We start from the raw sequence: 12,203 nt of genomic DNA, 5'->3' as shown, positions 1-12,203 counted from the left end.
TCAGATTAGCAAGAATATTTGAATCTATCTCTTCTTGCCTTTTGGATATGTTGGGGGAGTGCATAATTACCTTGGTTCCATCTTGCTGCAGCAAAAATTTGAAATGGCAGACTAGTGTTACAGCTTGGTTACAGCTCAGTTTTATTCAGCAAACAAAGGAAAATACATCCACCAGGAGTGAGGGCTGGCCAACCCAAAAGAAGAGAGGGGCTCAATTTTGGCTCTTCTTTTCATATGCTTTTTCTTGTCCCTCTGAGCCTGCCCTATGTAAATTGGGCTAGCCAGGATAGTTGTTTGTTTCACCTGAGGTTCTCACTCTCGTCCTTGGCTTTTCTTTTGTTGTATTTTTGCAGGCTTTTCCTTTCTTTGTCTTTTAGCCACTGCCATTTTGGACTCTTTTTTTTTCCTATTCTAACTACCTAACATTCCCACCACAAGAGATGGGAGGCCCAATTCTTTGGGATTAAGGGCATTGAGGTCTCTCTGGCTACTTCCTGCTGAGGTGGGATGGCAAGGGGCATTGGGCCTCTGCCTCTTGCTAGTCTCAAGCCTCAGAGTCCTTATCACTGTGTTGATCTAAGGGTGAATGATATTTTCCATGTAGTTTTATATATCCTTGTTGAACTGGCACTGCATGTTGTAACTTGACCTGGATAGAGACAAAATAAGTTAGACAATTGATAATACATGGAGTAATCATAAGCAGCATCAATATGGTGATAACAGGGATTAGTAAGGGCACTAGCCAACTCCAAAGTCCCCCATGCCAGGAGAAGGATCCCTCAGAGAGACTGTAGCCACCCCGAGGACTCTCCATATTGTTCTTTGAGATCCCATAGGATCTGAATGTTTTCCTTGAGGACTGTGAGACTTTCTTTAACTTAGCTAGAGGTATTTATCCAGAAATAACACGTCTCATTCAAGATGGCTCAAGCTCCTCCTTGTTCAGGGATCAGGAGATACATCTCTGGTCTATTTTGGCATACAACCCTTGCCAAACTGTGTTGGCTCTTTAGAGCTATCCTGAGAAATTGTATCCCCAGAAACTTAATTTTTGGGGTATTCATTAGAATGGCACTCATTTGTAGTCCTGAATAGGTACCTGAGATCTCCCAGGGGCTCACAGGACACTGTGTCCTCTTCTGTTTTCTTCCATGGCTCGACTCATGAGTAGTGAATCCAGGAATTGTGTCCTGGTACCTTGACTGCTGTGGAGGTAGAAAGCATTACAGGGTAGGGACCCTTCCATGGGGGCTGGAGTTGAGCAGTTGGGGACCAATATTTCTAGACTTTAATTAGGACTTGAGTCCCTGAAGCTCTTTAGAATCTATAGCGGTGGCTCTTTAGAATCTTTTAGGTCCTGATTGACACCCCACAAGTGTATATCTTATTCGAATTTCCCAGTGACCATGGTATAAGACTGGAGGGTATGAGCCTCTGGATCTAGGAAGAGGTCACTGACATAAGAAAAAGGTCTCCCATATAGCATCTCAAAAGGACCAACCTGTTCCTTAGGGGCAATATGGATGCTGCTGCTGCTGCTAAGTCGCTTCAGTCATGTCCAACTCTTAGTGACCCCATGGAATGCAGCCCGCCAGGCTCCTCTGTCCATGGAATTTTCCAGGCAAGAGTACTGGAGTGGGTTGCCATTTCCTTCTCCGATGCATGAAAGTGAAAAGTGAAAGTGAAGTCGTTCAGTCATGACCGACTCTTATCGACCCCATGGACTGCAGCCCACCAGGCTCCTCCGTCCATGGGATTTTCCAGGCAAGAGTACTGGAGTGGGGTGCCATTGCCTTCTCCGAATATGGGTGCGGAGGAGAGCTATTGGTAAAACCTCCTTCCATCCCAGGCAGGTCTCTTGGGTTATGTTTTTTTATCACTGATTTTAAGAATTGGTTGCCTCTTTCTACTTTTCTTGAAGACTGAGACCTCCAGGCACAATGGAGGTAATAAGTAATGCCCTATAAGTAAATGATATCCCATTGCCACTTTGTAATGACCTGGGGAGACCAAATCTCAGAATGATTTACTGGAGCAGTTTTTTACTACCTCCTCAGCCTTCTCAGTCTGGGTGGGAAAGCTTTCAGCCCATCCTGTAAATCTATCTATTGTGACTAATAGATATTTATACCCTTGAGAAACTAGTGTCTGGGTGAAGTCCATCTGCCAATCCTCTCCTGGGTAGGTAACACACCGTTGGATGGGCTGGGCCAGCTGAGGTCTTCGAGCTCCTTAGGGGTTGTTTAATTGGCAAGTGGGACAAGAGGAGACCACTCGCCTTTTAGTCATTTGGAGGCCTGTTCCTCTGAAGGACTTTTCTAGTAATCTTTGAAGGGCCTTCTCCCCTAAAAGAGTGGTGAGGCATGTAAGGAGTTAACCAACTTCTACTGGAGGTTTCCAGGCAGAAAAAGGAGTCCCTCCTTTTGGAACCACTCCATATGATCCTCTTGAAAGCCCTCACTCTTAGCTTTAAGAATCTCACCTTCAGTATATGCAGGAGTTTCTGGCAAATTAGTCTGCAGAACTAAGGTGGCAACCCCTATTAGGTCATTGTTCTGTAATGCTGCTCTCTTAGCTGCCTGATCAGCTGCTTGGTTCCCTCGTGCCACTTCTATGTTGCCTTTTTGGTGTCCTCTACAGTGGGAGACTGAAACCTCAGTGGGCAGATGGACTGCCTCTAAGAGCCTAAGGATTTGATCACCATATTTGATTGGGGACCCTCAGGTGGTCAAGTGACCTCTTTCTTTCCAAATAGCAGCATGTGCATGTAGCACCAGAAAGGCATACTTGGAGTCAGTGTACATGGCTATTCTTTTTCCTTTTCCCATCTCTAAAACTTGAGTCAGAGCTATGAGCTCAGCTAATTGGGCTGAAGTACCTGGTGGCAATGGTTTAGCCTCTATGGTCTCAAAATTGGAAACTACTGCATATCTAGCTCTTCTCTTTCCATCCAAGACAAAGTTGCCTCCATCAGTGTACCAGATTTCCTTAGGATTTGTCAGAGATCTTCTGACAATCCCTCTCAGAGTTTTGTCCAGTAGTCCAAAGTTTCTAGGCAGGAGTAAAAGGGGAGAGAGCCCTTGGGGGTAGGCAGGAGCATAGCTGGGTTAAGAACCTCACAAAGGGATATAGTGAGGCCTGTATTTTCCATCAGCACTACTTGATATCTGAGGATCCTTTGATCAGTTCAGTTCAGTTCAGTCGCTCAGTCGTGTCTGACTCTTTGCAAGCCCATGAATTGCAGCACGCCAGGCCTCTCTTTGATCAGATATCCATAAATGGCCTCTCCCATTGAGGAGTTGTTTCACTTCGTGGCTGGTAAAAATAGATTGCCCCAAGAAAGAGTTTTAAAGCATCTTCCATTAGGACTGCAATAGCTGAAAGATTTAAAAAGCAATCTCTACCCAATAAAGGAGTCAGACTCAGGGACCACCAGAAACTGATGGGAAAATATTCGTCTAGCCAGCAACAAAGAAGTGCTTAGGTGAATCTTTTTGTAATTGTTTTTCCTGTGGCACCCAAAATGGTACAGGTTTGGGAGGAGAAGGCTCCAGAGTAGGAGGTCAGGACAGAGTAGGTAGCCCCTGTGTCAACCAAGAAATTCTCAGGCCTACCTGCCATATCCAGTTGTACCCTTGGTTCCAGGCCCATGATGATTATCTGTGACAGGCAAGTTGGCTGGAGTGGCCTGCTTCAGTCCTGTTGAACCATGATGAGGGAAGGCTTGGGGCTTGACCTTGAGATTCTTGGGTCCTGAGGGCAGACTGCCACCCAATGTCCCAATTGATGGCATTTGTAGTAAGTCATTTTAGGACACTTGCACTGTTGGGACACTCTTTGGCCCATTGTTCCATCTGTCTACAGATTAGGCATTTGCCTTGTGCCTTGTCTTTAAAGACTCAGGGTTTGCCATATGGTTCCCCTGGAGGGGGGCCAGCATCTGGGCATGCCTTATCTCTTTCCTTCTCTCCCTTTCCTGGGGCTTGTCCTTCATCTCCTGTTCTGTTATAAAAGGTATTGGTGGCTGTCTGGACCATCTCATCTAAACAGGCAGCAGGGTCCTGCTACTGTAGCTGTTGTAACTTTATCCTGATGTCTGATGCACATTGGGACAGGAATCTGTACTTTAAAATCACTTGTCCCTTGTAAGAGTCTAAGTCCAGATTGATAAACTTTTGGAGGGTCTCTTTTAGACTGTCCAGAATGGCTTTCCTAGGGTTCTCGCTGGGCTGAGTTATTATTGAGACCGGGCACAGTCCCACAACTAATAGGCTTCTTTTTATTTCTATGGGTGGACTTCCTTAGGGTGAGTCTTTCTGAAGCTTATCCTACACAGTACTGTTGCAACCTGAGAGCTGGGCATCCCTGAGTCAGGGTGCAGATCCCCAGGCAAGTTGAGGCATGACAACCTCCTGGAGATCGAATCCCCAGACAGGTTGAGGGATGTCAGCTTCCTACTATCCCTGGACTGGTGGATCCCTGAGCAGGTTGAGGTGTGACAAGCTTTCAAGGATGAGATCCCTAGGCAGATCAAGGCATGTTAACCTCCTGGGACCCCCGGACTGGTGGATCACTGAGCAGGTTGAGGTCTGACAACCTCCTGGGGACTGGATCCCTAGGCAGGTTGAAGCTGGTCGACTTCCTGGGAACCCCAGGCTGGAGTTGGGCATCCCCTAGGTCTCTAGCATGACCAGTGCTGGGTAGGATTAAGGGGTTGTAATCTTAATTGGTTTGCCCACCATGGATGGAAATAGATATCATGATGTAAAGCAATCCAAGCCTGTGCCCTGAGACTGGAAACCTGACCGAATAGCCATAAGCCTTATCCTCTTATTTCTCTGAGGGAATATAAATCACTGATTTCCTCCCCTAGCCTTCCATAAGAACAGCTTAGGGTGTTTCCAATGGTAAACATTTCATTGTCATAGACCCACTTTAGGTAATAACAGAAGTAATGACAAAGGAGTGTTAGGGGCTTTAAGAGTATTTTAGCAATAAGTGGGGTGGAATAATGTTGCCTACAAAGGGGCAGGGTCCTGGTTGTAGCAGTTAGTGAGTGGCTTGAGGACAAATTGTTAAGAGGCAACAGACCAGATGTTCCAAAAAAGTGGAGTAGAGATTTGATCCAGGGGTATGTTTGTAAATTTAGGAGAAGGGTGGTAAGGGTTTGGGCCCAATTGGCCTGCAGGGCTAACTCCCAAAGTGGCAAAAATTATCCCTTGAACCCTTGAAGGGAATGCCACCAACAGACAGAAGTCTAACAGGTATTCTATGCCTGTCACCCACCCTACTGGGTTCACTGAGAGATGCTATTGCACATGAAGGAAATATGGAAGATGAAGGCCTGAATACCTAGAATGATGGGATATTTTACAATATTTCCCTTCCAAGAGCTACTATTTTCTGGTTGTCCCCCCAGAAGATTGTAGAGGCAACACTCTGGGCCTGGACAGGGCTCAGGAAAAGAGCATGAAACAGGAGGGAAGGGGTATGGCACAACTTTTCAAAGAATGACATACTCCAAAGGCAAAACATAAACCCATTAAAATCAAGCCTGTCCAAGATGGCAGACAAGTCAAATTCAACTAAACCTTGATCCTCAATCTGCAAGCTAAATGACACGCCCAGAGGCACCATGACATTTCCAGTTCAGTTCAGTTCAGTTCAGTTGCTCAGTCATGTCCGACTCTTTGCGACCCCATGAATCACAGCATGCCAGGCCTCTCTGTCCATCACCAACTCCCAGAATTCACTCAAACTCATGTCCATTGAGTCGGTGATGCCATCCAGCCATCTCATCCTCTGTCGTCCCCTTCTCCTCCTGCCCCCTATCCCTCCCAGCATCAGAGTCTTTTCCAATGAGTCAACTCTTCGCATGAGGTGGCCAAAGTACTGGAGTTTCAGCTTTAGCATCATTCCTTCCAAAGAAATCCCAGGGCTGATCTCCTTCAGAATGGACTGGTTGGATCTCCTTGCAGTCCAAGGGACTCTCAAGAGTCTTCTCCAACACCACAGTTCAAAAGTATCAATTCTTCGATGCTCAGCTTTATTCACAGTCCAACTCTCACATCCATAATGACCACTGGAAAAACCATAGCCTTGACTAGACAGACCTTTGTTGGCAAAATAATGTCTCTGCTTTTGAATATGCTATCTAGGTTGGTCATAACTTTCCTTCCAAGGAGTAAGTGTCTTTTAATTTCATGGCTGCAGTCAACATCTGTAGTGATTTTGGAGCCCAAAAAAATAAAGTCTGACACTGTTTCCACTGTTTCCCCATCTATTTCCCATGAAGTGATGGGACTGGATGCCATGATCTTTGTTTTCTGAATGTTGAGCTTTAAGCCAACTTTTTCACTCTCCACTTTCACTTTCATCAAGAGACTTTTGAGTTCCTCTTCACTTCCTGCCATAAGGGTGGTGTCATCTGCATATCTGAGGTTATTGATACTTCTCCCGGCAATCTTGATTCCAGCTTGTGTTTCTTCCAGCCCAGCATTTCTCAAGATGTATTCTGCATATAAGTTAAATAAGCAGGGTGACAATATACAGCCTTGACATACTCCTTTTCCTATTTGGAACCAGTCTGTTGTTCCATGTCCAGTTCTAACTGTTGCTTCCTGACCTGCATATAGGTTTCTCAAGAGACAGGTCAGGTGGTCTTGTATTCCCATCTCTTTCAGAGTTTTCCACAATTTGTTGTGATCCACACAGTCAAAGGCTTTGACATAGTCAATAAAGCAGAAATAGATGTTTTTCTGGAACTCTCTTGCTTTTTCCATGATCCAGCAGATGTTGGCAATTTGATCTCTGGTTCCAGGCACTATCAAAAGACCAAGGAATGGGTGGTTCCCCAATTGTTGAAATGATCCTCCCACTCATTAGCATATGAATTCACCCAGTTCACAAAAACTAACCACACATTTCATGGCTGCCACATTAACAGTCTGTGATGGCACACTCTGTGGACTGTGCTTGAGAGAGTCATTTCCTAGGCAGGTTGATAAGGAGTCTAGGGGTCCCCAAGGAGAGAGGGGTCTGGAATTCTCAAGGAGGAAGAAAGGACAAACCTTTTTTTCCTTCTCTACATTCCTTAGGGTTATATAACAATAATGTATCCTGCCTGAGGACAGTCTCTGGATTAAGGACAATCTTTGGATTAAACTTTCTGGCTAATTCTGTTATCTTAAAATGTAAATTATGGGAGTAGGTCTGGTGAGGTCTTTACAACCTCCAGACATTCTTTGGATTCATTGGAGAGTATATAACTTCATTGCTAACACTAGCAAGCGGGTACTCTTTCTGCCCCCTTCTGATGCCTATGTCAGAAGCTTTCTCTATCTCCTTTATACTTTAATAAAACTTTATTACACAAAAGCTCTGAGCGATCAAGCCTCATCTCTGGCCCTGGATTGAATTCTTCTCCTCCGGGGGCCAAGAATCCCGGTGTCTTCACGTGATTCAACAACAACCTTTCATACTTCTCTCTGAATTCAAACAAATTTGCCTCTTACCTATCACTGTGTCTTTCCCTGAATTCTTTCTTCAATGAAACATCAAAAACCTGAGCTTCATTAGGTTGAAAGTTGTGTGACTAACGGTAGTTATAACTAACAAAGGAAAGTTCAGTGTTTTCATATTTTATCTTGAGAAACTATGATCAAAAAATGAGGGGGGGTGGTGGGAAAGGAGTGAGGAAGATTATCCTGGTATCAGTAACATGTACTATGTTTTTGTATGGATTAAGTAAGAATCTGTCATGCATTCAATAGGTATTAAGGATATTCTGTGTTAATAATAAGCATTATAAAACCAAGATGACCTCATAGTCATGTAGAAACTTGATTGAAAAAAACTGTAAGACTACTTGCTTCTAATTCAGCAATCCATAGATTAAGGTGTAAAATTTTAATACCTTTACCATTATTAAATTCCTTGGTATGCAAAACCTTAGAATGAGGTGCTCATTGGAATGTAAAATGATACATCAGGCTTTCTTCTATTGGTTAGGATGTACTTTTTAAATCAAAATTGCTACTGTTGTATGTAATCACTTTTATGTGCATGTAATTCAGGTGGTGTCAATAGAAAAATGTAAGTGTCAAGGAGTTTTTCAAGTCCGTATGCACAAACATACTGAAACAGATTTTGCATATATGATTGTTAAACTCCCACCCAAGGAATTATTAATGCATCCTTAGAAGCTGCTACTTTTTTATTTGAGAAAAATGTGAGAATAAGATTTGACATGTTGCAAGTCACAGGATCCAATCTGATAAAATTCATTAAGGCATGAAAGTGAATCACTATTACCCAAATTAGTAGATTATTAAAAGAGATATAAATATCCATGGTGAAATGCTAAATCTATTTTAAAGATTTCAGTGACTTACAATACCATGAAAGCTGTCAATAAAAAGAACTTTTACAATAGTAAAAAAATCTACTTAATAAAATACTGTATATTATCAACAGTTTTATTTCCACTAAGGTTTTCACTGTGATTTCAAAACTATTATATTATTTTAAAAATATTAACTTATTTAAGTATTATATTTGAGCATTGTTCAAACATTGTACAAAACTAATTAAGTCTTAAAACATTCAATGCTCACTATTTTAATTTGATTTTTAAATTCAAAAATATGCAAAAGTGTTTATGAATTTACACAAACTCAACATTTTATCAGAGAAGGCAATGGCAACCCACTCCAGTACTCTTGGCTGGAAAATCCTATGGATAGAGGAGCCTGGTAGGCTGTAGTCCATGGGGTTGCTAAGAGTCGGGCATGACTGAACGTCTTCACTTTCACTTTTCACTTTCATGCATTGGAGAAGGAAATGGCAACCCACTCCAGTATTCTTGCCTGGAGAATCCCAGGGACAAAGGAGCCTGGTGGGCTGCCGTCTATGTGGTCGCACAGAGTTTGACATGACAGAAGCAACTTAGCAGCAGTAGCAGCAGCAACATTTTATTACTGAAATCCATATACTTGATTTGAAGTTTTATTATACATTAATTATAAGCAAAATAACTTGATTAGCAATTATCTTTTTTAAACTGGGTATTAGAAATATACAAATCTGTAGTATTTGTGATACTAGCTATAAAATATCTATAAGACCTTAAATATATTTTTAATTTCTGAGCAATTAATTTAACATGTAAAAATAACAGTTGATATTATATAATTTTAAAATTATCTAGCCAAAGAAAGGTAATGCTAAAGAATGCTCAAACTACTGCACAATTTCACTCATCTCACATGCTAGTAAAGTAATGCTCAAAATTCTCCAAGCCAGGCATCAGCAATATGTGAACTGTGAACTTCCTGATGTTCAGGCTGGTTTTAGAAAAGGCAGAGGAACCAGAGATAAAATTGCCAATATCCGCTGGATCATGGAAAAAGCAAGAGAGTTCCAGAAAAACATCTGTTTCTGCTTTATTGACTATGCCAAAGCCTTTGACTGTGTGGATCACAATAAACTGTGGAAAATTCTGAAAGCGATGGGAATACCAGACCACCTGATCTGCCTTTTGAGAAATCTATATGCAGGTCAGGAAGCAACAGTTAGAACTGGACATGGAACAACAGACTGGTTCCAAATAGGAAAAGGAGTACGTCAAGGCTGTATATTGTCACCCTGCTTATTTAACTTCTATGCAGAGTACATCATGAGAAACGCTGGACTGGAAGAAGCACAAGCTGGAATCAAGATTGCCGGGAGAAATATCAATAACCTCAGATATGCAGATGACACCACCCTTATGGCAGAAAGTGAAGAGGAACTCAAAAGCCTCGTGATGAAAGTCGAAGAGGAGAGGGAAAAAGTTGGCTTAAAGCTCAACATTCAGAAAACGAAGATTATGGCATCCAGTCCCATCACTTCATGGGAAATAGATGGGGAAACAGTGGAAACAGTGTCAGACTTTATTTTTCTAGGCTCCAAAATCACTGCAGATGGTGAATGCAGCCATGAAATTAAAAGACGCTTACTCCTTGGAAGGGAAGTTATGACCAACTCAGATAGCATATTAAAAAGCAGAGACATTACTTTGCCAACAAAGGTCCGTCTAGTCAAGGCTATGGTTTTTCCAGTGGTCATTATGGATGTGAGAGTTGGACTGTGAAGAAAGCTGAGCACTGAAGAATTGATGCTTTTGAACTGTGGTGTTGGAGAAGACTCTTGAGAGTCCCTTGGACTGCAAGGAGATCCAACCAGTCTATTCTGAAGGAGATCAGCCCTGGGATTTCTTTGGAAGGAATGATGCTAAAGCTGAAACTCCAATACTTTGGCCACCTCATGCGAAGAGTTGACTCATTGGAAAAGACTCTGATGCTGGTAGGGATTGGGGGCAGGAGGAGAAGGGGACGACAGAGGATGAGATGGCTGGATGGCATCACTGACTCGATGGACGTGAGTCTGGGTAAACTCAGGGAGTTGGTGATGGACAGGGAAGCCTGGAGTGCTGTGATTCATGGGATCGCAAAGAGTTGGACATGACTGAGCGACTGAACTAAGCCTTATTTTCAATCTATAATTATTTTTATACTACAAATACTTAAATGATTAATGTACTTTTTACTTGTCTACCACATTAATTAACTCAATGACTTTGACCTAAAATGTTAATATATTAGCCACTTTAAAATTTCTTTTTGAAACATTTTTCTTAGTATTTTTCTTTTGCATATCTAACATGAAGAGTGTATCTGCTTTCTTTGTGGTTAATTATCATTATTAGTGAAAATGTGCTGAGAAATTCCAATATTAAATTTTTCCAGTTTCCGGCATCCCTTCTCAGATTGTTCTGGATGTCTAATAGAGAAAAAATCGCCCCAGAACATAGCTTAAATCATTGACTATTTACAGCTGATTTCTCTCTCAAATCTCTCTCATACACTTCCAGTCAAATGTCACCTGAAAGTACAATTCAATCTGATATGCAATAAGCTTTCTTCATTCAAATATCTGGTGCATGGGCTGGCTTGGTATAACAGTCACAGCTGATCAGTAATCTCTCTCATTCCCATTCATTCTCTCTCTCCCTCTGTCTCTTCTTAACTCCCTCTTTCCTTATCCCTTCTTCTCTCCCTCTCCACAATTTCTCCAAGCTACTAATAATCATTCTGGAAAGTTTGTATCTTTGGCCAGTATTTTTTAGATTAATAAAAAGTACTAACATTTATTTGTAATAGTCATCTGACCAACAGTACTTAGATGTCCTGGAAGATATCTTTTGTTTGAAACACATACTTTGGTTAAATAAAAATTCACATATTTTTATATGCAGCTATATTAAAACCAGTCCATTCTGAAGGAGATCAGCCCTGGGATTTCTTTGGAAGGAATGAGGCTAAAGCTGAAACTCCAGTACTTTGGCCACCTCATGCAAAGAATTGACTCATTGGAAAAGACTCTGATGCTGGGAGGGACTGGGGGCAAGAGAAGGGGACAACAGAGGATGAGATGGCTGGATGGCATCACTGACTCGATGGACGTGAGTCTCAGTGAACTCCGGGAGTTGGTGATGGACAGGGAGGCCTGGCATGCTGCGATTCATGGGGTCGCAAAGAGTCGGACACGACTGAGCGACTGATTTGATCTGATATTAAGACAAAGTTGCAGTATGTCATTCAATATTGCATTTACCTATCTTTCTATTTTTTTATTCTTCCTTCCATTGTTCCCTTTTTTTCTTACTTTCCTTTCTATCTTTGTAATATATTTACTATTTCTTTTCTGTTTGAAGTATCTTTCTATACCTTAAGTTCTTGAAACAATATTTTGCAATTTAATATGAATATTCAGGCATTTCTAATAATTCAGTGAAGCAATCTTTAAATTCTTCTTTATATGTCAAATATTTCTAATGATTTGTAATATCACACCACTTCAAAATACAGCAATATAATTTAATTCTTTTTTCACTTTTGTTTCCATCTTTGTATTCTTTAATTTTTACCTTCCTTCATTCCTTCTTTTCTTCCTTCTTCCTTTTGAGTATCAAATTGTGCTAAACAAGTTTTACATAACCATTAAAATGACAGTCAAAAATATGTATAAAGCAGTCAACATTTGGGCTACCCACTCCAGTGTTCCTGCTTGGAGAATCCCAGGGACAGGGGAGCCTGGTGGGCTGCTGTCTATGGGGTCACACAGGTTTGATCCCGAGTCAGGAAGATCCCCTGGAGAAG

The sequence above is a fragment of the Bos indicus genome, chromosome 12, assembly GCF_029378745.1.
Source record: "Bos indicus isolate NIAB-ARS_2022 breed Sahiwal x Tharparkar chromosome 12, NIAB-ARS_B.indTharparkar_mat_pri_1.0, whole genome shotgun sequence".
Classification (NCBI taxonomy): domain Eukaryota; kingdom Metazoa; phylum Chordata; class Mammalia; order Artiodactyla; family Bovidae; genus Bos; species Bos indicus.
The sequence above is the reverse complement of the archived record's forward strand: the minus strand, read 5'-3'. Positions refer to the sequence as shown.